The sequence below is a fragment of the Triticum aestivum genome, chromosome 7B, assembly GCF_018294505.1.
Source record: "Triticum aestivum cultivar Chinese Spring chromosome 7B, IWGSC CS RefSeq v2.1, whole genome shotgun sequence".
Taxonomy (NCBI): Eukaryota; Viridiplantae; Streptophyta; class Magnoliopsida; order Poales; family Poaceae; genus Triticum; species Triticum aestivum.
In genome coordinates this window covers 150,855,472-150,882,471 of record NC_057813.1, presented here as the reverse complement: position 1 = coordinate 150,882,471, position 27,000 = coordinate 150,855,472, and positions in this window count along the sequence as shown.

Below are 27,000 nucleotides of genomic sequence, written 5' to 3'. Positions count from 1 at the left end.
AAAGTCACTAATAGCGGAGAACAAACAAAGACATTATTGTAGGGTATGAAACCACCTCAAAGTTATCCTTTCTGATCGATCTATTCAAGAGTCCGTTATAAAATAACACGAAGCTATTCTTTCCGTTCGTTCTATCATAGAGTTCGTACTAGAATAATACCTTAAGACAAAAATCAACCAAAACCCTAATGTCACCTAGATAATCCAATGTCACCTCAAGTATCCGTGAGTATGATTATACGATATGCATCACACAATCTCATATTCATCTATTCAACCAACACAAAGTACTTCAAAGAGTGCCCCAAAGTTTCTACCGGAGAATCAAGACGAAAATGTGTGCCAACCCCTATGCATATGTTCACAAGGTCACAGAACCCGCAAGTTGATCACCAAAACATACATCAGGTAGATCACGTGATATCCCATTGTTACCACAAATAAGCACATGCAAGACATACATCAAGTGTTCTCAAATCCTTAAAGACTCAATCCAATAAGATACATTCAAAGGGAAAACTCAATCCATTACAAGAGAGTAGAGGGGGAGAAACATCATAAGATACAACTATAATAGCAAAGCTCGCGATACATCAAGATCATGCCAAATCAAGAACAAGAGAGAGAGAGAGGGAGAGAGAGAGAGATCAAACATCTAGCTACTAGTACATACCCTCAGCCTCGAGGGTGAACTACTCCCTCCTCATCATGGAGAATGCCGGGATGATGAAGATGGCCACCGGTGAGGGATCCCCCCTCCGGCAGGGTGCCGGAACGGGGTCCCGATTGGTTTTCGGTGGCTACAGAGGCTTGCGGCGGCGGAACTCCCGATCTATTATGTTCTTCCATGTTTTTAGGGTATGTGGAAATATATAGGCGAAAGAAGTCGGTCAGGGAATGTGACACTCCAAAAATTATGATTTTTTTTATTTTTTTTATTTTGATTTGGAGGCTATTCATTCTAAAAAGGGCTCTCCTTCTCAAAAGTTTATCTTATGACAAAAATTTTATTTTGGGTCATCCTCAACCTTGATGTTTGGTTTTGAAGGCTTTTCATTGGTTTGACTCATCACAATTAATTTTGGAAGTTTTTTAATTAAAAATAAATCCTATGGGTTTTTGATTTATTCCTTTTTATTCAAACCATTCTCTTTTACCATGCCTCATGTTAAAAATTTCTTCCAAAACCCCTCCCTCCACTTTGGGTCAAGTCAAATATCCAATCCCAGCAAGTTCAACCCATTTTTGATTTTTATTCTATTTATTTTATCCCCAAAACTATTTCTGTCTTTTATTTTGGACCTAGGTGATTTACAAAGGAAGTACCTGATCTCTTTTGAGTTTTGATTCCAAACCAACTCCTCTGACTAGTCCTTAGCACCCCCAACCTAGATCCATCAAGATCCACTCTTCCACAATTCAAAATTTTCAAGTTTTGCTCACTGCAAGTTTGGACCAGATTTGTCATTTTTGGTGAAATTCAATATTTTTCTTCTCCAAAAATTCTGGGATAAATCAGGCAGCCCCCAGGTGCATTGAGAGGTCACCTCACCAAAGATCAGCTCCAGAAAATTTCTCCACATGCCAAAATCATTTCATCAAGCACCTGGCAGGCACTGTTGCTGTTCAAATTCAGAAAGTTCAGACTTTTATTGTTTCTGTTTCGCCGTCAATGTCGTTTTCTTCAGAGCACGGCGTGGATCTCGCCAGTAACTGCAGTGGTGCCTTGCTCCCTGTCCCCCTCCTTATCCAGAGCGCCGCATGGTCATTTGGACGGGCACCATTGTCAGTGGTGATGTGTCTCACCGACGCCGGCAGCTTCTGCGGTGGCAGAGCCACCCGTGGCGGCCAGCAGGGATCAGCACCACCTTTCGGCGCCGTCCAGCACCGCCCAAGCCACCCGAAGCCTCCGCGTGGCTGTCCGCTTGCCTGTGCATGCTGTGGCACCGTCGCCATGGCCTGAGCAGCGCAGAGCGTGCTCTTTGCCGCCGACGAGCTCCGTGAGCCGTTCCGTCGGGAACGTGGAGTACCACCCAAGGCAGGCCAAACTTAGCACTTGAACGGCACCAACAGACCATCGCGAAGATACCTAGCCCCCTAAACCACCTGATCGACCACTGCCCTTCCGTAATCGTCACTGGAGTTATCCCGTTCGCGGCCACCACCTCGGACCAGCTATAAAAGGAGCCCTCAAGCTCGTTCTCGACCCCGCACCACTCCCTCACCTCACCAGAGCCCCGCCTAGCCACTAGGAGCACCCTGAGGAGGTCTCCCTCCCCGACTCCGGCCACCTTGATCCGCCTCGGGCTCCGGCTTGATTCACTCAGGTGAAACCATCCCTGCCTCCCAAACCACGTCAGCAACCCTCTAGTGCACCCAGTGCTCTAACCCGAGCCCCAATTCGACCTTTGCAGCCCTCCCCGGTGAGATCCACCAACACCCGAACCACCGTCCGCCGGAGTTGAGGCTGCCGTCGACGTGGTGCTCGCCGATGACCAACTCCACCACCCACAGGTGCAGAAGGACCCAAGGAACACGTAGGTACCCTCCTCTTCTCCTAACTCGCCGTGGATCGCCGCCGGCGACCACCGCAGCCTTCAGGCGCCGGTGACTCTGTTTCGGCGTTTAAACCTGACGGGTGGGACCCCCCGTCAGCTTTTTCTTTTTTTGAACCGTTTTCTGAAAATGCCTTCGGGCAAATGCGCTTTCTAACTGAAACATTTTTCTGTCTTTTTCTGTTCTACCCCCTAGAAACTTTCTGTTTCATTACAGATAAGTCCTTGGACTAAAACATTAATAACTTTTAAACAGAAAATGATTTTTGATTGATTCTTTTTCTGTCATCTTTATTTTTCTGTCTAGTTTTTTATCATATTTACTTGAAAAATATTTGGAACACTTTTTGTGCACACACGGTATTTACGTTAGAGCGTATTTTCTTCATACCGTAGATACCGGAGGATGTGACGGAACCGTGAACTTCACCGAGCTAGACTCCGACTACTCCGAACCAGGCAAGCATGTTTGAACCTTTGATATGATGAGTGTTTTGCATGTTTGCTTGAGTAGTTATTTCATGGCATGTTTATATGAATAGCGGTAAGTGTTATATTACATGCAAAGCTAATACAAGTGAGTTTTGAAACTCGATGGGTTATTTGATGTGAGTTTACATGATCATGTGGTGACATGAAAGGTGGTAAGATGGTATTGTTGAAGCATGCCAGTCTTAAGACAAACCATTTAACTCCAGTGTTAACGTGGATCAAGTCACGTTACCATCTGTTTCCTTTTTGTGCTACCACATGTTTTCTGCAAAGAATATGGTTTAGTAAGTTGCAAACCTCTTTCCTCGTACAAACCAAGTAGAGGGGCCGTGATGAGGGTTCCATGGCCCTGGATTAAAGCCAGTCATCCGATCAGGGGGCATGGGTGTTTCCGGTTGGGACCGAGAGGGGGGCACCCCTTAGAGCGCGCGATATAAATTTGATCCCATGCTACTCAAGGTTGTGGCCTCCCCGTCTCAAAGTTTTTCTTGAACGTTTCCTAGGGTGATTCCTGGCATCGGGATGTGGAATGGGTGTGTACTGGTTAGATGGGTTTCTCCTTAAATACCATAAACGGAACTAGTCCTTTGTGACTATTGAAATCCGTTGGCTGTGGTTAAATAGTACAAACTCTGTAGAGTCAAAATCATTCAAGTAATCGTATCTTTGGTCAAGGACTGTGTTCAACTTGTCTTTATAAGTCTCAGTGTCTGTCTCCGTGACAAATCTCCGGTGAATAAACATGAGTGTTAAAATCCGGCTGAATGATTACTCCTGTGGATGGACTAACCTGTTTATTATTATGTACTGAGTATTTCCTTGGAGTGATTTAACTTCATGAATTTACTGAATACGAATATTGGAATATAAGCCCTTTCTGTCATGCCGCTCACACATCCGACTGTGGCACTCTTGTTATTTACTTTTTATATAAGCCCTTTATGCGATGTCGCTCAGACGTCCGACTATGGCACTCTTGCTATTTACTTTCGATATAAGCACTTTACGAGATGTCGCTCAGACGTCCGACTGTGGCATCACTGTTATTTATTTTCATTATAAGCCCTTTTCGAGATGTCGCGTAGACGTCCGTCTGTGGCACACACTGTCATTTACATTTCAATATAAGCCCTTTATGTGGCGTCGCTCAGACGCCCGACTGCGGCATGTTGATTTATTTTTACCTTTCGAGGCGTCGCTTCAGACACCCGATCGGTTTTCAGTTATTTTATTGGGATTTCGGGAGGACTACCGCCTGACTTCCTTTTTATTAAACATGCCGTGCAAAGTTATTATTTGAGTGTGCATTGCTAACTGCTCATGGTGCATCATGTTTGCAATTGTTATATCTTATGTCCGAACTGTCTTGCGAGTACATTCAAAGTACTCACCTGGCTTGTTGATTTGGCCAGATGTTGACGAAGGCGATCTTATGGATGAAGAGTATGATAGCGAGTGCGACGCCTAGAGGAGTCCCAGTCAGTCCCGTGCGATCCTAGAATTGGTCACTTGTATCATATACGCTTCCGCTACCCGAATAAAATCATCGATCCTCACTTTGACGCTTGATGAGTTGCAAGATTAGGAGTCATGTCACCCACTTCACTGTGACATATCCGCCACCACTTTTATTACGAGTCAGTAGTATGCCACCACACCCTTGTGTCATATCTGCCCTTATGTATAATATTGGCGTGCTTGTAATAAATTGCTGAGCACCCTCAGCTCAACCCTGTATAATATTTAGTACTACTGGATTCTGTATCAAGGATTTGTCTACTAGTAAGGAGGATTTTTCCTATACTAGTCTATATAAAGGTCGGTTTCTCAATAAGCTTTTTATTGGAAAACCGGTCGTGACAAACTTGGTACCAGAGCCAGGCTGACTGTAGGAAGCCACTAGGTGCGATCGCTAATCGGTTATTAGCGTAATGAGTGTTATTTTATCATTTGCAAATGTAGCAATTTTCTGTTAGTCATCATAAATTTATGATTTGACTATTCGGAATTTTTGTCTACTTTTGTAGATGGCTGGCAATGACTGTGAGTCGCAGGTGTTCGCCAATGTTGAGGGGTTCGTCAAGCTTCTCGTCTCCATCATCAAAATCACGATCGGGCCATCGACTCGTCCGGAGTTCACACTCTACCGGCAGAAGATCAGCGACAGTATGTCCATGCACCAGGCCGCGGTGCAATTCAAGGGAGGATGTGTTGAGTCATGCCGCTTCCGGTTTGTGGGAAGGGCCATGCCTACGGAGAGGCATGCTATGCAGATGGCTGCCCGTGAGGCGATAGCTCGTCTTCAGGATGTTCTTCCTTCAATGAAGACTCATCGCTACCGCCACCTCCCCTACCACGTGCCATACACATGTCACTATGCATTCGCTTGCCCTACGGGAGAGAGAGATGAGGCTATTGAGATGTTAGTTGAGTACCTCAAGGCCCTCGAGGCAGCTTTTGATAACCTCGTGGACGACCTTGTGGCTGCTCGTATGGACGCCGTGCATAACTGTTCCGCCAACAAGAGGGAGCTCCTCCACACAGCACAACCACTGACTTTCGTCTCGTCCTCAGCATCCCATACACCTGCCACCTTCGCCACTGCTCGCCGCCTGCCTACTCCTGAAGAATTTGACCGAGTCATCGCCCCTACTCCAGTTAGAGTTGTACCACCTACCACACCCGCACCAGCTCCACAGCTCAGTGCTTCATGTTTGGAGCCTATTAGTGAGGAGGAGGTTGAGTCTCCAGCATCACTGGGTCTTACCCTCGGCAGGCCGAGGGAAATCCTTACCATCTCCGACTAAGTGCGCCTAGCAGCCGTGCAATGTGTCAGCTTGTATGATATGTTTATATGTATATAGGTTGTGAGAAGTAGTTTGTGTGTGCATCATGTAGGAACTGGGAGAAGTGCACCAGCCTAAATAACATGTCAGGAATGTATACGCACATCCTGAGTGATGTATTGTATAATTATGGCTTGCGTGTAAGATATGTACTGAGCGGTCCTTCTCCATGCGCAATCAAGTATTTTCTTGAAAAATGTTGGAGTTCTTAATTTTTCGTCTTGCAAAATTGTTTATTCTGCCACTCAGCTTTTCTCATACGTTTTACAAAAAAATACCCCAGAGTGGAAAATGCCTCGTCCTTGGACTCGTTCCATGCCAAGTCCGCTGGAAGAAAATTATGGTACGCAGACAAGCAACAATTTCACACAGGGGCAGTCAAGTCAGCAAGGTAGTGAAGCAGCATTTTCTCAAGTATGCTGCCTTTATGAGCAAAGCCAGCAACAACATCAAGAAATGATGAACCATGTCATCAATATGGGAAATCACCATGGACCGTATTAGCAACAATCCAAATTGTCAGAACTACAAAAGACGCGTCCCCCAACGTTCTCGCACACTGAAAAACCTCTTGAGGCCGATGATTGGCTTCGAGACATTGAAAGAAAATTAATTATTGCACAATTCTCAGACCATGAGAAGGTACTATATGCACCTCACTATCTCACTGGAGTAGCTGCATCATGGTGGGAGAATTTCCTACACATGCACCCCAATGAAAATGATATCACCTGGGAGGAATTTAAGGAAGGTTTTTGTGGGGCGCACATTCCCAAAAGTATTATGAAGATCAAGAAGAGGGAGTTTGATGACCTCAAGAAGAGAACCATGACAGTGACTGAGTACAACAGTCAGTTTACTCTATTGTCTCGTTACGCCAACGAAGAGCATATGACTGAAAACAAAAAGATGGAAAAATTCCTGGACGGTCTGGCACCAGCACTTAAATGCCAGCTGGTCGTACACACCTTCCCGGATTTCAAAACACTTGTGGACAAGGCTATTACAATGGAACATGAGCGCCACATCTTGGAGGATTTTCGCAAGCGCAAAAGGGACCAGACTACTCTTGCTCGCAACCACCAGAGCAAGACTGATTTTCAGAAAGGTGGGTCACACAAACCCACGACCAATGTTTCACGCCCAAACAAAAATTTCCATGCAAGGGGCAAGGAGTTTACATATCGCCCAGGCGTTACTTGCTACGCTTGTGGAGAAGGACACTATGCCAAGCAGTGTCCCAAGCCAAGGAACTCGGCCCCCAAGCCGAACAACGGTGGCAATAATTCAACACCCAAGCGGAACAACTTCAACCCCAATAACAATCACAAGAAGGGTCACTTGAACCATGTGACCAAGGAGGATGCACAGAATGCCTCGGATATCGTACTCGGTACGTTCCCTGTCAACAGAATACCTGCCACGGTTTTGCTTGATTCTGGAGCTTCTCACTCGTTCATTTCAAAGAAATTTGCTTTGCAAAATGATTTTTCGATGCTTCCCTTGGAAAAATCCATGATCGTCAAGTCCCCTGGGATTAAGCAAGTTACTCAGAATTACTGCCAAGGTGTGGTTATTGAGCTTGAAGGACTAAAGTTTCATGCAAACCTCATCGTATTGGAAAATAAGGGACTGGATGTTATGCTAGGAATGGACTGGTTAACCACCAACAAAGGATTTATTGACTGCTTCAATCGGACTGTAATTCTTACCCATCATCACGGTAAGATAATAAAGATTGCAGCTCAAGAAAGACAAATATCACGGCAACCAAGGTTGAACAAGGTGGACATCTCAGAGTTAAGCAAAGTTCCAGTGGTGTGTGAGTTCCCCGACGTATTTCCCGAAGAGCTACCAGGCATGCCGCCAGACCGGGAAATAGAATTCATCATTGAGCTAGCACCTGGAACCACCCCCATTTACAAGTAGCCCTATAGAATGGCAGCCTCCGAGTTGGTAGAATTAAAGAAGCAAATAAAAGAATTACTGCACAAAGGATTTATACGAGCCAGCTCCTCACCTTGGGGTTCACTAGTATTATTTTCCATGAACAAGGATGGGACACTAAGATTATGTATAGACTATCGGGCACTCAACATGGTCACCATCAAAAACAAATATCCGATGCCCCGGATAAATGACTTGTTTGACCAGCTCGCACAAGCCAAGGTCTTCTCGAAAATTGATTTGAGGTTGGGGTATCATCAACTAAAAGTACGGACAGAAGATATTCCCAAAACAGCATTTACCTCCAAATACGAACTATATGAGTTTACAGTAATGCCGTTTGGACTGACGAACGCCCCCGCATATTTTGTCCACCTCATGAACAAAGTATTTATGAAATTTATGGACAATTTGTTGTAGCGTTCATTGATGATATTCTGGTATACTCCAAGACACCAGAAGAGCACTCTAAACATCTTAGGATTGTACTGGGAGAATTAAGGAAACATCAATTGTACGCCAAGTTTAGCAAGTGTGAATTTTGGATAAGACAGGTGGGTTTTCTAGGCCATGTACTAACCCAAGAAGGTGTTGCCGTAGACCCGGAAAAGGTCAAGGCCGTACTTGGCTGGAAACCACCAGCCAGCGTAACGGATGTATGAAGTTTCTTGGGAATGGCGGGATAATACCGAAGATTTATTGAAGGGTTCTCCACCATAGCAAAACCAATGACACAGTTACTCAAGAAGGATAAAAAGTTTGTATGGATTGAAGCCTGCGAGAAAAGTTTCCAAGAACTAAAAAGGAAATTAACAACAGCACCAGCGTTGGTTGTACCAGACATACACAAAAGTTTTGAAGTGTATTGTGACACATCCCGAAAGGGCCTCGGATGCGTGTTAATGCAAGAAGGCAAAGTAGTCGCTTACGCTTCCAGGAAACTACGAAAGCATGAAGAGAATTATCCCACTCATGACTTGGAGTTGGCAGCAGTCATTCGTGCACTCAAGGAGTGGAGACACTTTTTGCTTGGGAATCATTGTGAAATATATACGGACCATAAAAGCCTCAAATATATTTTCACACAACCAGAACTCAATTTGCGACAACGACGCTGGTTGGAATTAGTGAAAGATTATGATGTTGGCATTCACTACCATCTAGGAAAAGCAAATGTAGTGGCGGATGCTCTTATTCGGAACCCCAGCTCGGGCAACGACAGTCTACCAAACTTGAGACCTGAATTTCAGTAGGAATTTGCTAAACTCAACTTGGTAATGGTCACTGAAGACTATGTGTCAAATTTGGAAATACAGCCTACCCTGATAGAACAGATTAAGGAGGCTCAGCATGGACACCCTAGCATCGAAGGCATAAAAAGAAAAGTGAGGTTGGGCAAGGCCTCAGAATTCGTCATAGACGATAAGGAAATATTGTGGTACGGAGATAGGCTTTGCGTACCAAATATAGAAGACCTTAAACAGAAAATTCTAGCCGAAGGCCACACTGCTCCATATTCAATCCATCCTGGAGGAACCAAAATGTACAAGGACCTTCAGGAAAAGTTTTGGTGGCACGGTATGAAAAGGGACATAGCCACATTCATTGCATGTTGTGATTCATGTCAGCGCATTAAGGCCGAGCACCAAACACCTGCAGGACTATTACAGCCAAACAGGATACCCGAGTGGAAATGGGACGAAATTGGAATGGATTTTATTGTCGGACTACCCCGGTCACGATACGGAAATGATGCCATATGGGTCATCACAGATAGATTGACTAAGGTGGCACATTTCATCCCAGTAAAGACAACCCACACCACTCAGAAGCTTGCCAGGCTTTATCTCTCCCATATCGTCTGTTTGCATGGAGTTCCAAAGACTATAATATCTGACAAAGGCACCCAATTCGTCTCTAGATTTTGGGATCAATTACAACAAGCTCTGGGAACTCAACTAGCATTCAGTACAGCATACCACCCCTAGCTGATGGACAAACTGAATGTGTGAACCAAATTCTAGAGGACAGGCTGAGAGCGTGTGTCCTCACCTATGGGACCAGTTGGGAAGAAAGCTTGCCATATACCAAGTTCGCATAGAACAACAGTTACCAAGCCAGCCTACAAATGGCACCTTTTGAAGCCTGTTTCGGGCGGAGATCTCGTACCCCACTAAATTGGTCAGAGACCAAAGACAGTCGTATCTTCGGCCCAGACATGCTCAAGGAAGCTGAGAAGAAAGTTAAGCTAATCAGGGACCGACTCAAGACAGCTCAAAGCCGACAGAAGTGTTATTACGATCGAAAACGTCGGGGAGTCAGTTTTGAACCCGGTGAGTATGTGTACCTACGAGTATCACCTATGAGGGGCCTACAACGATTCAAAGTTGAAGGAAAGCTAGCGCCAAGATTCATAGGACCCTTTTGTGTAGTTGCACGAAGAGGCACAGTAGCCTACCAGCTAGACCTACCCGAAGAACTATCAGACGTCTACGACATGTTCCACGTCTCACAGTTGAGAAAATGCGTCAGCAACCCTGAGAAGCATGCATCTCACGAAGAAATTGACGTGCAACCCGACCTCACCTACAGGGAACGTCCAATAAAAATATTGGAGGAGTCCGAAAGGAGGACCCGTCAGAAAACAATTAAATTTTTCAAAGTTCAGTGGAGCAATCACACCGAGGATGAAGCAACATGGGAAAGAGAGGATTTTCTTCGGACAAAACACCCACACCTATTTGAGAATCAGATGAAATCTCGGGGACAAGATTTTTGCTAAGGGGGTAGGCGTTGTGACACTCCAAAAATTTTGATTTGTTTCTTTTTTATTTTTTTTATTTTGATTTGAAGGAGGCTATTTAAAATCATTCTAAAAAGGGCTCTCCTGCTCAAAAGTTTCTCTTATGATTTTTTTTTATTTTGGGTCATCCTCAACCTTGATGTTTGGTTTTGAAGGCTTTTCATAGGGTTGACTCATCACAATTAATTTTGGAAGTTTTTTAATTAAAAAGAAATCCTATGGGTTTTTGATTTATTCTTTTTATTCAAACCACTCTCTTTTACCATGCCTCATGTTTAAAAATTTCTTCCAAAACCCCTCCCTCCACTTAGGGTCAAGTATAATGTCCAATACCAGCAAGTTCAACCCATTTTTGATTTTTATTCAATTATTTTATCCCCAAAACTATTTCTGTCTTTTATTTTGGAGCTAGGTGATTTACAAAGGAAGTACCCGATCTCTTTTGAGTTTTGATTCCAAACCAACTCCTCTGACTAGTCCTTAGCACCCCCAACCTAGATCCATCAAGATCCACTCTTCCACAATTCAAAATTTTCAAGTTTTGCTCACTGCAAGTTTGGACCAGATTTGTCATTTTTGGTGAAATTCAATATTTTTCTTCTCCAAAAATTCTGGGATAAATCAGGCAGCCCCCATGTGCATTGAGAGGTCACCTCACCAAAGATCAGCTCCAGAAAATTTCTCCACATGCCAAAATAATTTCATCAAGCACCTGGCAGGCACTGTTGCTGTTCAAATTCAGAAAGTTCAGACTTTCAATGTTTCTGTTTCGCCGTCAGTGTCGTTTTCTTCAGAGCACGGCGTCGATCTCGCCAGTAACTGCAGTGGCGCCTTGCTCCCTGTTCCCCCTCCTTATCTAGAGCGCCGCATGGTCATTTGGACGGGCACCATCATCGGTGGTGACGTGTCTTGCCGACGCCGGTAGCTTCTGCGGTGGCAGAGCCACCCGTGGCGGTCAGTAGGGATCAGCACCACCTTTCGGCGCCGTCCAGCACTGCCCAAGCCACCCGAAGCCTCCGCGTGGCTCTCCGCTTGCCTGTGCACGCTACGGCACCATCGCCATGGCCAGAGCAGCACAGAGCATGCTCTCTGCCACTGATGAGCTCCGTGAGCCGTTCCGTCGGGAACATGGAGTACCACCCAATGCAGGCCAAACTTAGCGCTTGAACGGCACCAGTAGACCATCGCGAAGATGCCTAGCCCCCTAAACCACCTGACCGACCACTGCCCCGCCGTAATCGTCACTGGAGTTATCCCGTTCGCGGCCACCTCCTCCGACCAGCTATAAAAGGAGCCCTCAAGCTCGTTCTCGAACCCGCACCACTCCCTCACCTCACCAGAGCCCCGCCTAGCCACTACGAGGACCCTGAGGAGGTCTCCTTCCCCGACTCCGGCCGCCCCGATCCGCCTCGGGCTCCGGCTTGATTCACTCAGGTGAGACCATCCCCGCCTCCCTAACCACGTCAGCAACCCTCTAGTGCACCCAGTGCTCTAAATCGAGCCCCAGTATGACCTTTGTAGCCCTCCCCGGCGAGATCCACCAACACCCGAACCACCGTCCGCCGGAGTTGAGGCCGCCGTCGACGTGGTGCTCGCCGACGACCAACTCCACCACCCACAGGTGCGGAAGGACCCAAGGAACCCGTAGGTACCCTCCTATTCTCCTAACTCGCCGTGGATCACCGCCCGCGACCACCGCAGCCTTCGGGCGCCGGTGACTCTGTTTCAGCGTTTAAACCTGACGGGTGGGACCCCCGTCAGCTTTTTCTTTTTTTGAACCGTTTTTTGAAAACGCCTTCGGGAAAATGCGCTTTCTAACTAAAACATTTTTCTTTCTTTTTCTGTACTACCCCCTAGAAACTTCCTGTTTCATTACAGATAAGTCCCTAGACTAAAACTTTAATAACTTTTAAACAGAAAATGATTTTTGATTGATTCTTTTTCTATCATCTTTATTTTTTTGTCTAGTTTTTTAACATGTTTATTTGAAAAATATTTGGAACACTTTTTGTGCACACACGGTATTTACGTTAGAATGTATTTTCTTCATACCATAGATACCGGAGGAGGTGACGGAACCACGAACTTCACCGAGATAGACTCCGACTACTCCGAACCAGGCAAGCATGTTTGAACGTTTGATATCATGAGTGTTTTGCATATTTACTTGAGTAGTTATTTCATGGCATGTTTATATGAATAGCAGTAAGTGTTATATTACATGCAAAGCTAATACAAGTGAGTTTCGAAACTCGATGGGTTAATTGATGTGTGTTTACATGATCATGTCGTGACATGAAAGGTGGTAAGATGGTATTGTTGAAGCATGCCAGTCTTATGCCAAACCATTTAACTCGATTGTTAACGTGGATCAAGTCACGTTACCATCCGTTTCCTTTTTGTGCTACCACATGTTTTCTGCAAAGAATATGGTTTAGTAAGTTGCAAACCTCTTTCCTCGTACACACCAAGTAGAGGGGCCGTGATGAGGGTTCCATGGCCTGGATTAAAGCCAGTCATCCTGTCAGGGGGCATGGGTGTTTTCGGTTGGGACCGAGAGGGGGGCACCCCTTAGAGCGCGCGATATAAATTTGATCCCATGCTACTCGAGGTTGTGGCCTCCCCGTCTCAAAGTTTTTCTTGAATGTTGCCAAGGGTGATTCCTGGCATCGGGATGTGGAATGGGTCTGTACTGGTTAGATGGGTTTCTCCTGAAATACCATAAACGGAACTAGTCCTTTGTGACTACTGAAATCCGTTGGTTGTGGTTAAATAGTACAAACTCTGCAGAGTCAAAATCATTCAACTAACCATATCTTTGGTCAAGGACTGTGTTCAACTTGTCTTTGTCAGTCTCAGTGTCTGTCTCAGTGACAAATCTCCGGTGAATAAACATGAGTGTTAAAATCCGGCTGAATGATTACTCCTGTGGATGGACTAACCCATTTATTATTATGTACTGAGTATTTCCTTGGAGTGATTTAACTTCATGAATTTACTGAATACAAATGTTGGAATATAAGCCCTTTCTGTGATGTCGCTATCACATCCCCAGTTCAGGCCTTGCTTGTTTTTGCTTTAGCATCCATGCATCATTTTTAAATTTTATGAAACTTGAAATGGGGGCTGATAAACCCTAGCAGCTAATGAATTCAACTAGGGTCAAAATAAAATCTTTTTTAATAAACCCAAAATGCCCTCTGAAAATGTTCATGGTTTCTGGTAAAGGTGAAAACCTCTGCCAAAAATGATGCACATATTTTTAGGCCATTCTGGATTTTTGAATTAAATCATATGGTATTTGCATTTGGGCATTTAATTGCTAAATAATATTTTAAATGCTCAAATAATCACAAACTGAAATGTTTGCTGTTGGAAATATTCCAAATAGTGGCCATGAGCAGTTTGGTGATTTTTGAGTGTGCCTAAGCATTTTTAATAAAGCCCTGAAGTTACAGAAATAATAGAAAACATGAATTAATAAAAAGAAAGGAACTTACCTCGCAAGGCCCACCTGGCCTGGCACTGTAGCAGCCCAGCTGGGCAAAGCCAGCCCAGCCCACCTGTTCCCTCCCCTGTCGTCTTCCTCGTGACAGAAGGACGCCGGGCGTGTGCCCCGTGCGCGGCGCCACGCGCCCCGGCCACCTCCTGCTTGCCGCTCCCCCTCGACGCTCTGGACGCCCTAGACGACGCCACGCACCCCCCTGGACCGCTCTCACTCTCCCCATGCTCATCCCCTCCTCTGGCTCCCTCCCCCTCTCTTCCCTGAGCGCCGCTGTCGCCGCCAACCAGCGCTCGCGCGGCAGCGGCCATCCCCGAGCGGCCCCGATCTATCGCCGAGCTCCGCCACCTCGTTCCTTACCTCCTCACCGAGCCACGCGACCGGAAGGGCCCCGAAGCGCCGCCCCCGACGCTTTTCCCCTCCTCGCCCGCCGGAGATCCGCCTCACCGCCCCGCTCAGCTCCGGCCTCCCCGAGCCTGCTTCGACGCCTGTTGTAACCTCTGTGAGCTGATGCTCCTTCTCCCGCTCACCATTTTCTCGGTTGCACGCCGTAGCTGCCGCTTCGTCAACGACCGAAACCCACCGCCACCGTGCTCGCCGCCGACGATGCTCCGGTGACCATTAGGTCCCGAGCGCACGTCCATCCTCATCTCCGCATCGCGTAGACAGTTTAGGTTCCGCGCACACATCGCCTAGGCCACTGCAGCCGCATTTCCGTGCACACCCAAAGGACGGCCGCCGCTGTCGAGCTCGCCGCCGTCAGCTCCGACCACCACACGACCATCTACCACCCCCATCCGATGCGCGCTGGCAAGAGCTCTCCAACGAGCCTAGCCGCGCATCGAACGGGGCACCATAGCCCAATCCCGAGCACCTCCGCCGTGTTTGATCCCGCCGGCAGCTAAACGCCGGTGGGTTTGACCCACTTTGACCACGGCGGGACCCCCCCTGTGTCCATGACATGTGGGGCCGGCCTTTGACTGATTAGTGTAGGGTTATAATTAGTGCTAATTGCCCCTATTTAGTTTAGGTGTTACTTAGTTAGCGCTAATTAACTTAGTAAATTAGTTGTCTCACTGACAAGTGGGCCAGGCCCTAACTAACCTAGATTAGTGCTAACTTAACACTAACTAACCCTGTTAGTTAGTTGTTACACTGACATGTGGGTCCCAGCCGTCAGGTTTGACCTCGGCTGGCGCCTTTGACCTGCTGACATCACCCCGACGTCATGCTGACGCAGATAACCTTTTCTGTATTTATTTAATTTAGGAAATTCCAGAAAAAGTTTTAAACTTGTAAAAATCATAGAAATTCAACCGTAACTCCAAATGAGATAAATTATATATGAAAAATGATCAGAAAAATCCAATCTATCCATCTGTACCATTTTCATGCATGTTAGAACAACTTATAGCAGATGTTTAGCAGAAACCATTTAAATGGCATTTAAATATCCACATATGGAGTTTGAATTTGAATCTTGGATTCAAACCAACTTCATTTAATCTGGTTTTAGTTGCATTAGCACAATCCACATCATATTGCCATGTCACATTCATGCATCACATTGTGCATTGCATTGATTATATTTCTTCTCTGTTGCCGGTATCTGTCCCCTCTCGATAGACGTGTTTCGACGATGTGATCGATGACACCGATGAAGAGCTATATTATCTTCAGAAGTGCCAGGCAAGCAAAACCCCCTTGTTCATTCCGATACAATCCCACTCTCTCGCTCCTGCTCTCTTTTACTGCATTAGGACAACAACGATCATCTGTTACTTGCTGCGGTAGCTGAACCCCTTTATCCTCTGCATGACCTGTCATTGCCACAGTAAATAGATGAAACCCACTAGCATGAGTAGGAGTTGTTTGAGCCCTGATGGCCTACTCATTCATGCTTGTTTGTCATGCCTGCTACTGCTTAGAGTTGAGTCAGGTCTGATTCATCGGGGATGAATTGGAGGTGTGTGAACATGTCCTACTGTGTGTGAGCTAAGTGTGTGAACACGATTTGGTAAAGGTAGCGGTGAGAGGCCATGTAGGAGTACATGGTGGGTTGTCTCATTGCAGCCGTCCTCAGGAACTGAGTTCTGTGTTTGTGATCCATGAACAGTTACTACCACACATTGGGTTCCGGTAACTCGACCCCTCTCGACTTATTAATCAACATGATCTCTGTCCAGGAGTTGCAACTAGTTTCTGGTGTTTGTAGGTAGTGTTAGTAGTCTACCAAGTGGCACCCGGTACAGGTGGGCTTGGGACAGACTAGGCACAGTGGCCCGGTGTACCAAGTAGCACCCGGGTGGTGGGCTTGGGAACCCTGCACACATCGTTTGGGGCCGTGAGCGACACCCCGGCCAGATCTCCTTGCGGATGGAACCCGAATAGGCGATAAACCTGGACGAGAGACTTGTGTGGTTAGTCAGGTCATGGCCGACACCCTCGCCGGGCTTCCGCTTGAAGGTTGCCGAGTACATGTCGTGTAAATGGCGGTAAGTGGTGAGAGCGTGTGTGAAGTAGTACACCCCTGCAGGGTTAATATAATCTATTCAAATAGCCGTGTCCGCGGTAAAGGACTTCTGGGTTGCCTGTACAGTTCATAGACAAGTGAAAGTGGATACTCTAAAATACGCAAGATAAGCGTGAGTGCTATGGATGGCGTTCTCGTAGGGAGACGGGAGCGGATCCATAGTGGTGTATTGATATGGTGAATATGTGGACTCGTGTGCGCCACCTCAAAAGAGTTACTTGTAGTCGTAGTTCAGGATAGCCACCGAGTCAAAGCTGGCTTGCTGCAGTTAAACCCCACCACCCCTTTGTTGATAATGATGCATATGTAGTTAGTTCTGATGTAAGTCTTGCTGGGTACATTTGTACTCACGTTGCTTAATTTATGTTTTTGCAGAGAGACTTCAGTCTCGCTAGTAGTTCCACGTGGACTTCGATGTTTAGCTTGTTACCTCAGCTACGATCTTGTGCCCTCGGCAGGATCTGATAGACAGTCAGGCTTCTCAGCCTTTTTTTCATTTGTAGATGTCTGTACTCAGACATGTTAAGCTTCCGCTTGTGCTTTGACTTGTATGCTCTGAATGTTGGGTCATGAGACCCATGTTTGTAATATCTCGCTCCTCGAAGCCTATTGAATAAAATACTTGAGTTGTAGAGTCATGTTGTGATGCCATGTTGTATTTGCACATATCGAGCATATTGTGTGTATGTTGTTGAAATGCTAGGTATGTGTGGGATCTGACTATCTAGTTGTTTATCCTTACCGGGAAATGTCTCCTAGTGCTTCCACTGAGCCTTGGTAGCTCGCTACTGCTCCGAAACACTTAGGCTGGCCGGCATGTGTCCTTCTTCGTTCCTGTGTCTGTCCCTTTGGGAAATGTCACACGGTGTCTACCGGAGTCCTGTTAGCCTGCTACAGCGCAGATTCTCCGGAGTCCTGCTAGCCCAGTTGCTACAGCCCGGATTCACTCGCTCATGACTAACACGTTCGTTGTTGGGTCATGTATGCCTGTCCCTGTAAGTTAGTGCCACTTTGGTTTCACGACTAGCCATGTCAGCCCGGGTTCTTTGTCATATGGATGCTAGCGGCACTATCATATACGTGAGCCAAAAGGTGCAAACGGTCCCGGGCCAGGTAAGGTGGCACCCGTGGGAATACCGTGCGTGAGGCCGCAAAGTGATATGATGTGTTACATGCTAGATCGGTGTGACTTAGGATCGGGGTCCTAACAGCTTTGGTATCAGAGCTTGACTGCCTGTAGGATTACCAAGCCAAACTGGTCGAAGTTGAGTCTAGAAATTCTTTAGTTATATAAGGGAATTGATTGTGGGATGGAATGTTAGGCTCTTTTTACTCCTTATACCTTATGCCTTCTGATCCGAGTCATCATATCTTTCCTACGGGGTTAAGGAACTAGGCTATCTCTTCTTTCTATCAGGATCACGTGTTACTAATCCGTAGACTTATAGGATTGATGGATTTCAAGCCTCAGTTCAGTCTCCTCTATTTCCGTGTGTTCATAGTTGGTTTTTGAAACCTAGATATTGTGCTTCTGAGTGGTTATGCCACCATTTTTGTAGCATGTCTCAAATATTTTTGAGCATTTACAGCCGTTATGCTGTCCGAGTCATCCCAGGTTTCTAAATAGTCTGATGCATTTGCAAAATCCTTTCCCTCTGGTTTCGATGTTCCTCTAGTCTAGGTTAATCACACTAATTGTGAGTTGAGGTATTCTATTACCTCGACATATATGTTGGAGTTATTATTATGACCCTAGGTGTCTTAGGGGATCATCTAGTAAGCTAGCCATGATTTGTGTTCCCAGTGTGATGATTCTGGCCGTCATCCTCGAAAGCATCCCATGATGCCATTTAGTTGGTAGGTATTCTAGTCCTGGGTCTCCGAACCCGAGATTCATCCTACTTACTTCATGTTGATAGAGTTGCTAGTCCCTCTAGGATATTAGTAACCTTTGCATTAGTCCTCCAGGTCCGTGGTATTTCCTTCTTCCAAATACTATGAACCACTTATGGCAGAAGTTTGTTGGATCAAAAGATCATAACAGGAGTGCTCTCGATGAGTTCTTCATTTTATATTGTGACTCTGCCAGTTCTACTCTTCTGCATGGGTTATCCGGAAGAAACATGTTGAACTTGTTTGACATGCTAATCTATGCATCCACAACTCAGAAAATCATATGTTCTTTTGAGTTTTCCCTCTTTAGTTGTTTTCTGGCCCTTGTCTATCAATTGATAGTCAGGAGTGATTATGCATTCGCCAATGCCTATTACTCTTGTGGTCCGTCGAGCCATTCTATTCCGGAATGACTAGGAGAAACAAACTCCAGTACCTCATCCATGTCTAGGATTGGGTCAAAGCAATTGTATTCCGCAGATCAAAATGCCAATCCAGCTTCTGCTCTGCTCTACCTTGAAGTATTACCTTATTTATGTCAAGAGTATCATGGGAATTGCACACCCTCTTATGAATTCTTGATGCAGTGATATTTCTCGCCATCATTATTCACTCCTCGGTCCCCGTGTTGTTGCAACCGGAATGCCGACATGTGAAGTATGATGTGTGAAATCAATCCTCCTAGAAACCTTGTTGCTTGGTAGTTAAAGGACAATAATTTCATTCTTAGTGTGTTGGTTCTTGAATCATCATTCTAAGATAGATCGTGCTACCTAGTCCTTATTTCCGGTGCACCTTTCAATCAATGAGTTGGGGCTATGCCAATCCCTTGCTTATTTGATCATCTCGTCTTGCCCTGAAAAGCAAGATTGTTCTCGAGCTTAATAGCATATTGGTGGTTCGTGATTTTTCGATTATCTTCTCGGAAGTATCACCAGGTTGTCACCTGACTGCTATGTTGAGCTCGTGATCAAGTTGGTTTATTCCTGTAAACCACCCTTTCTCCAAGAATCCGTGTGGGATACCCCTGAGCTAGTTGGTTAAGCTAAACAACAACTTGGAGAGTTGGAAGATAAAAACCTGTCCAGCTCAGTTCATTCCAAGGGATATCTTTTTGTGTGCGTATTGAAGGAAGATGATATCTTCACCGATTGGTCTCTGTGATCAGTTAATGGACCTATCATCTTATCCAATCTTTGATTTGAGTGTGGGCTATTCTCAAATCAAATCAGAACCAACGATGTTCGTAATGTTGTCTTACTCGTGGTTTTTCCTCGAGCATACTCCATTATATCTTTTGGTCTGACCAATGCTATCACCTTGTTCACATAATTGTGGAATTCCAATAATATGGAAACCTGGATGAATTGTTGTTGAGCCCATCAGCAGCATTTTGTCTCCTCCATGATTCATGTTGAACATCAACCTAGTGTTGGAAACTTTGTAAGCAATGCCTTCGTGTTCCGTTCATGAAGCTTGTGCTTGGATGGAAGAAGAGACTTCCTCTAATTCACGTGCACTTGATGTAAGTTGCCGCCGTGGATCTGAGAAAGATTGTTTTTGCTTTTATGGAATCGTCCCAAGTTGGTCATGCACATGTGTGAAGTACTCTATGGTTTGTAGGTTGACCGCCTCCATTCTATATGGGTTTCCTAGCACACCAAGCCACTGGCTGATTTGTTCAAGGACAAGAAGTTCCTTCATAAGAGCTAATCATGACTTATGTTAGGACTTCGTTATCCTCGATGATGGTTCCCAACCTGAACTCGGTAGTGTTTTATTATAAGACTACTATGTGGTCATGCTTGTCTAGGACAGCGTGTTCACATGTATGTAGCAGAAATAGCTCATGTTTTGGAGCTTGCTATCGTAGTTCATTTCCCTAGAATCTCGCAACGTCATCTCGTCGGTTTGTGTTGCAAACTTTCATTTTTCTTTCTAGACTTGATGGGTCTGGAATATTCTGACACCAACCAGATCTGAATCTCAGGCAGATATGATGGTTGGAACCTTTCCAAGATCTATGATGTAGGTCCTGACAAGGTTGATGTTCTGGCCGACACACCTAGCCAGAAGATCTATCATTGTAGTATCTTGAATGAGCACTTTGACCATCTTCTCCATGAGGATTTCGAGTGACTTATTATAGAAGTTGCTCCTTATGGATCCTTTGTATTCCAAAGTCCGACCTTTACTTGATGGCCCTGTTGATGCTTTTAAGCATGATCGTGGTACCTAGAACGTCAAGGAGAACATTAGAAGCGGAGTGCTAAATGTCCCTCGGTCGATCATCCAGATTTCATCCCCTTGGCCTCGCTAAGGTGAAATCTGAGAAGGTGTTTTCTTCCTTTGCATCTGCATCGTCCATTGCTATTCATCATGGTAGTATGTTGTGTTGCCAGGATCTTTGACACTGATATTGGTAAAACCTTGATGAATATGGAGATGCTCAAGTTCTTCAGAGCACGCACAAGCACTAGGTGTTATCATCGGCACTAACTGGGCTTGCTCTCAGTTCCTCCGTTATGCTATAACTTCTCAAACAGTGGACTCACTCCCTACTGTTGAGCTTCTCCTCAGTTACTAAAATCATCCCTTGTGTTGTTTTCAACAAGGTAATCCACCTCATCCATTCTAATCCGAGCATGCCATTCTACCGACCCCCTCCAAATGATCGCTCGAGAATTGTCTTAGGCTGGTATAAAGAATCTCAATGATCTCTAAATCAAAGGTAATTATTTTGCCACTTAAGGGATGATTCCACAAGTCACCTTCCCTAAGGTGCCCCGTTATGGTATCATGGCAACTCAACTACTCGCTACGTTGACAACCGTTCACCACCCTCTTAGGTGTGGAATTGTTGTCTACCTAGTGACCCTCATCATCCGTTCCACTCCATCCCTCTAGATGTGTGCCTGGTGCCTCAGCTCGAGAGATGTTGCTATGTCTCATTCCGGGAGTTGATTTCGAGTTGTTCGATCTCCAAGGAGATCGTTCTTTCTAGAGTTTTCTCTTCCCTCCCTTTGTCATGTTGGTTAAAGTTCTTAGGGCAAGGCTTCGAGACAAAGATAGTGATCGAATCAATGCTCTTATGAAGTGCACCCTGGATCGTGAAGATTGTGTTAGTTTGCGTTCCCCCTTCGTCTTACCCTACGCTTGAATCTCGGGTCGAGATTCTTGTTTAGTGGGGGTGAGTTGTCACATCCCCAGTTCAGGCCTTGCTTGTTTTTGCTTTAGCATCCATGCATCATGTTTAAATTTTATGAAACTTGAAATGGGGGCTGATAAACCCTAGCAGCTAATGAATTCAACTAGAGTCAAAATAAAATCTTTTTCAATAAACCCAAAATGCCCTCTGAAAATGTTCATGATTTTTGGTAAAGGTGAAAACCTCTGCCAAAAATGATGCACATATTTTTAGGCCATTCTGGATTTTTGAATTAAATCATATGGTATTTGCATTTGGGCATTTAATTGCTAAATAATATTTTAAATGCTCAAATAGTCACAAACTAAAATGTTTGCTGTTGGAAATATTACAAACAGTGGCCATGAGCAGTTTGGTGATTTTTGAGTGTGCCTAAGCATTTTTAATAAAGCCCTAAGTTACAGAAATAATAGAAAACATGAATTAATAAAAAGAAAGGAACTTACCTCGCAAGGCCCACCTGGCCTGGCACTGTAGCAGCCCAGCTGGGCAAAGCCAGCCCAGCCCACCTGTTCCCTCCCCTGTCATCTTCCTCGTGATAGAAGGACGCCGGGCGTGTTCGCCACGCACCCCCTGGACCGCTCTCACTCTCCCCATGCTCATCCCCTCCTCTGGCTCCCTCCCCCTCTCTTCCCTGAAGGCCGCTGTCGCCGCCAACCAGCGCTCGCGCGGCCACGGCCATCCCCGAGCCGCCCCGAGCTATCCCCGAGCTCCGCCACCTCGTTCCCTACCTCCTCACCGAGCCACACGACCGGAAGGGCCCCAAAGCGCCGCCCCCGACGCTTTTCCCCTCCTCGGCCGCCAGAGATCCGCCTCGCCGCCCCACTCAGCTCCGGCCTCCTCAAGCCTGCTTCGACGCCTACTACAACCTCTGTGAGCTGCTGCTCCTTCTCCCCCTCACCATTTTCTCGATTGCACGCCGTAGCTGCCGCTTCATCGATGACTGAAACCCGCCGCCGCCATGCTCGCCGCTGACGATGCTCCGGTGACCATTAGGTCCCGAGCGCACGTCCATCCTCATCGCCGCATCGCGTAGACGGTTTAGGTTCCGCGCACACATCGCCTAGGCCACTGCAGCCGCATTTCCGTGCACACCCGAACGACGGCCGCCGTTGTCGAGCTCGCCGCCGTCAGCTCCGGCCACCACACGGCCATCTACCACCCCCATCCGATGTGCGCTTGCAAGAGCTCTCCAACGAGCCTAGCCATGCATCGAACGGGGAACCATAGCCCAATCCCAAGCACCTCCACCGCGTTTGATCCCGCCGGCGGCTAAACGCTGGTGGGTTTGACCCACTTTGACCACGGCGGGACCCCCCCCCTATGTCCATGACATGTGGGGCCGGCCTTTGACTGATTAGTGTAGGGTTATAATTAGTGCTAATTGCCCCTATTTAGTTTAGGTGTTACTTAGTTAGCGCTAATTAACTTAGTTAATTAGTTGTCTCACTGACAAGTGGGCCACGCCCTAACTAACCTAGATTAGTGCTAACTTAACACTAACTAACCCTGTTAGTTAGTTGTTACACTCACATGTGGGTCCCAGCCGTTAGGTTTGACCTGGGCTGGCGCCTTTGACGTGCTGACGTCACCCCGACATCATGCTGACGCAGATAACCTTTTCTAGATTTATTTAATTCAGGAAATTCCAGAAAAAGGCTTAAACTTGTAAAAATCATAGAAATTCAACCGTAACTCCAAATGAGATAAATTATATATGAAAAATGATCAGAAAAATCCAATCTATCCATCTGTATCATTTTCATGCATGTTAGAACAACTTATAGCTGCTGTTTAGCACAAACCATTTAAATGGCATTTAAATATCCACATATGGAGTTTGAATTTGAATCTTGGATTCAAACCAACTTCATTTAATCTGGTTTTAGTTGCATTAGCACAATCCACATCATATTGCCATGTCACATTCATGCATCATATTGTGCATTGCATTGATTGTATTTCTTCTCTGTTGCCGGTATCTGTCCCCTCTCGATAGATGTGTTTCGACGATGTGATCGATGACACCGATGAAGAGCTATATTATCTTCAGAAGTGCCAGGCAAGCAAAACCCCCTTGTTCATTCCGATACAATCCCACTCTCTCGCTCCTGCTCTATTTTACTGCATTAGGAGAACAACGATACAACTGTTATTTGCTGTGGTAGTTGAACCCCTTTATCCTCTGCATGACCTGTCATTGCCACAGTAAATAGATGAAACCCACTAGCATGAGTAGGAGTTGTTTGAGCCCTGATGTGCCTACTCATTCATGTTTGTTTGTCATGCCTGCTATTGCTTACAGTTATGTCAGGTCTGATTCATCAGGGATGAATTGAAGGTGTGTGAACATGTCCTATTGTGTGTGAGCTAAGTGTGTGAACACGATTTGGTAAAGGTAGCGGTGAGAGGCCATGTAGGAGTACATGGTGGGTTGTCTCATTGCAGCCGTCCTCAGGAACTGAGTTCTGTGTTTGTGATCCATGAACAGTTACTACCACACATTGGGTTCCGGTAACTCGACCCCTCTCGACTTATTAATCAACATGATCTCTTTCCAGGAGTTGCAACTAGTTTCTGGTGTTTGTAGGTAGTGTTAGTAGTCTCCAAGTGGCACCCGGTATAGGTGGGCTTGGGACAGACTAGGCACAGTGGCCCGGTGTACCAAGTAGCACCCGGATGGTGGGCTTGGGAACCCTGCACACATTGTTTGGGGCCGTGAGCAAGACTCCAGCCGGATCTCCTTGCGGATGGAACCCGAATAGGCGATAAACCTGGATGAGAGACTTGTGTGGTTAGTCAGGTCATGGCCGACTCCCTTGCCAGGCTTTCGCTTGAAGGTTGCCGAGATACACGAGGTGTACATGGTGGTAAGTGGCGAGAGCATGTGTGAAGAAGTACACCCCTGCAGGGTTAATATGATATATTCGAATAGCCGTGTCCGCGGTAAAGGACTTTTGGGTTGCCTGTACAGTTCATAGACAAGTGAAAGTAGATACTCTAAAATATGCAAGATAAGCGTGAGTGCTATGGATGGCGTTCTCGTAGGGAGATGGGAGTGGATCCATAGTGGTGTATTGATATGGTGAATATGTGGACTCGTGTGCGCCACCTCAAAAGAGTTACTTGCAGTCGTAGTTCAGGATAGCCACCGAGTCAAAGCTGGCTTGCTGCAGTTAAACCCCACCATCCCCTTTGTTGATAATGATGAATATGTAGTTAGTTCTGATGTAAATCTTGCTGGGTACATTTGTACTCACGTTGCTTAATTTATGTTTTTGCAGAGAGACTTCAGTCTCGCTAGTAGTTCCACGTGGACTTCGACGTTTAGCTTGTTACCTTAGCTACGATCTTGTGCCCTCGGCATGATCTGATAGACAGTCAGGCTTCTCAGCCTTTTTTTTCTTTTGTAGATGTCTGTACTCAGACATGTTAAGCTTCCACTTGGGCTTGACTTGTTTGCTCTGAATGTTGGGTCATGAGACTCATGCTTGTAATATCTCGCTCCTCGGAGCCTATTGAATAAAATACTTGAGTTGTAGAGTCATGTTGTGATGCCATGTTGTATTTGCACATATCGAGCATATTGTGTGTATGTTGTTGAAATGCTTGGTATGTGTGGCATCTGACTATCTAGTTGTTTATCCTTGGTAGCCTCTCTTACCGGGAAATGTCTCCTAGTGCTTCCACTGAGCCTTGGTAGCTCGCTACTGCTCCGGAACACTTAGGCTGGCTGGCATGTGTCCTTCTTCGTTCCTGTGTCTGTCCCTTTGGGGAAATGTCACGCGGTGTCTACCGGAGTCCTGTTAGCCTGCTACAGCCCGGATTCTCCGGAGTCCTGCTAGCCCAGTTGCTACAGCTCGGATTCACTCGCTGATGACTGACACGTTCGTTGCTGGGTCATGTATGCCTGTCCCTGTAAGTTAGTGCAACTTTGGGTTCACGACTAGCCATGTCAGCCCGGGTTCTTTGTCATATGGATGCTAGCGGCACTATCATATACGTGATCCAAAAGGTGCAAACGGTCCCGGGCTAGGTAAGGTGGCACCCGTGGGAATACCGTGCGTGAGGCCGCAAAGTGATATGATGTGTTACATGATAGATCGGTGTGACTTAGGATCGGGGTCCTGACAGTCGCTCAGACGTCCGACTGTGGCCCTCTTGTTATTTACTTTAGATATAAGCCCTTTATGCGATGTCGCTCATACGTCCGACTGTGGCACTCTTGCTATTTACTTTCGATATAAGCCCTTTACGAGATGTTGCTCAGACGTCCGACTGTGGCATCACTGTTATTTATTTTCATTATAAGCCCTTTTCGAGATGTCGTGTAGACGTCCGACTGTGGCATGCACTGTCATTTACATTTCAATATAAGCCCTTTATGTGGCATCACTCAGACTCCTGACTGCGGCATGTTGATTTATTTTTACCTTTCGAGGCGTCGCTTCAGACACCCAATCAGTTTTCAGTTATTTTATTGGGATTTTGGGAGGACTACCACCTGACTTCCTTTTTATTAAACTTTCCATGCAAAGTTATTATTTGAGTGTGCATTGCTAACTGCTCATGGTGCATCATGTTTGCAATTGTTATATCTTATCTCCGAACTGTCTTGCGAGTACATTCAAAGTACTCACCTGGTTTGTTGATTTGGCCAGATGTTCACGAAGGCGATCTTATGGATGAAGAGTATGATAGCGAGTCCGATGCCTAGAGGAGTCCCAGTCAGTCCCGTGCGATCCTGGAATTGGTCACTTGTATCATATACGCTTCCGCTACCCGAATAAAATCATCGAGCCTTACTTCGACGCTCGATGAGCTGCAAGATTAGGAGTCATGTCACCCACTTCACTGTGACATATCCGCCACCACTTTTATTACGAGTCAGTAGTATGCCACCACACCCTTGTGTCATATCCGCCCTTATGTATAATATTGGTGTGCTTGTAATAAATTGCTGAGCACCCTCAGCTCAACCTTGTATAATATTTAGTACTGCTGGATTCTGTATCAAGGATTTGTCTACCAGTAAGGAGGATTTTTCCTATACTGGTCTATATAAAGGTTGGTTTCTCAATAAGCTTTTTATTGGAAAACCGGTCGTGACAGGGGAGCCACGAGGGGCCCACGAGGGTGGGGCGCCCGCCCAGGGGGGTAGGGCGTGCCTCCATGCCTCGTGGCCACCTTGAAGCTTTCCTGACTTCCATTCCAAGTCTCT